General features: G+C 41.3%; 1 pseudogene; it reads left to right on the top strand.

Annotated features, from left to right (window-relative positions):
* The first annotated feature begins 600 nt into the window (after positions 1-600).
* Positions 601-1,291, top strand: LOC125348002 (annotated as a pseudogene).
* The last annotated feature ends 211 nt before the right edge of the window (positions 1,292-1,502 follow it).

Below are 1,502 nucleotides of genomic sequence, written 5' to 3' on the forward strand. Positions count from 1 at the left end.
TTTAGTTACATAATGTAAGGTCGCTGACCCACACCTGTGGGAAATACCATTTGACAAGAAGGTTTTTGTTTTGCAGACCTGGTCCCTAGTGCCCCCGCCCACCTTAACAGTCATATATCAAGGAGATCATGCCCCTTTGTTTTCTGTGTTCTAGGCTTGTCTCGCTCAACATTATTTGTTCAAGTTCTGACCATTTCCATGAGAATATTTTATCATTTCTAATTGCTATGTAGTATTCCATTGTGTATAGGTACCACATTTTTTGGATCCATTCATCTGTAGAGGGGCATCTGGGTTGTTTCCATATTTTGGCTATTGTGAATTGTGCAGCGATAAACATGGATGTGCAGATGTCTTTTTTATATCCTGAGACCTGTTTCTTGTTCAGGATAGATGCCTAGGAGTGGTATGGCTGGGTCATAGGGTAGGTCTATGTGAGTATTTTGAGGAACCTCCATACTGTTTCCCAAAGTGGTTGTACTAATTTGCACTTCCACCACCAGTGGAGAAGGTTTCCTCTTTCCCCGCATCCCCTCCAGCATTTGTTGTTGCCTGAATTAAGACTATAGGCCAACTCCGCGGGTCATGAGGGGCGTCAAGATGGCGGCGCCCCCGCTCCGGTCCGGCACCGGTGTGGTGTCATGGAGAGACGGCGGGCCCGAGGACACCAAGATGGCAGTATACCCACCAGGTCATCCAACTCCTTCCCTACAAGATGCAAAACTTAGAAGACCAATGGTCATGGATATCATAGGAAAAAAATTGAATCTCTTAGAAAAGAAAAGGCCTTAAATATAAGTGGAACAGTCCTCCTTGGAACAACAGCTGGCATCTCTGGAATATCAGCAAACTTGGTCTTCAGAAGTTGCTTCAAAGTCAATTATGATACTTTGAAGACATTTACATCATTGGTTACACTGCCATTTTTATCTTCAGTAGTTACTTACAAGCTCCTTGTAACTGATGCTTTGTGTTCAGGTAACATAGGAAAGGAAAAGTGTGCCCTGAGAAGCTTGCTGGTTGGTATAATGTGTGCGTGTTGCAGCCCACTGCTTTGGCTTTTTCTAAAAACGGACGTCTTGCATCAAGTACCACACGGTCCCACTGCCACCAAAAGGAAGAGTTTTACTCCACTGGGTGCTGCTTTGTCAAACGGATATTAAACTAATGATGATTCCACTGATCTTCCAGACATGTTTTGGACTATTTAATGGTCTACAACATTATGCAGTATATGAACGCACACGTGAAAACTATATGTAAAGAACAATAAATGGACACTAACACAGAAGAATGATTGTTTTGGTTTTTTTATTGAAGACATAGCCATTGCTGAAAGAATGAAAGATAACTCCTGTTTCTGTTCTATTTGCCTAGTATATGTCAGACACTTAATAAATATGTAATAATTCAATGAATGTTATTATAAAAAAATACTATAGGCCATTCTAACTGGAGTGAGGTGGTATCTCAGGGTTGTTTTTATTTGCATTTCCTTTACT

This window comes from Perognathus longimembris, chromosome 1 (genome assembly GCF_023159225.1).
Source record: "Perognathus longimembris pacificus isolate PPM17 chromosome 1, ASM2315922v1, whole genome shotgun sequence".
NCBI classification, from domain to species: domain Eukaryota; kingdom Metazoa; phylum Chordata; class Mammalia; order Rodentia; family Heteromyidae; genus Perognathus; species Perognathus longimembris.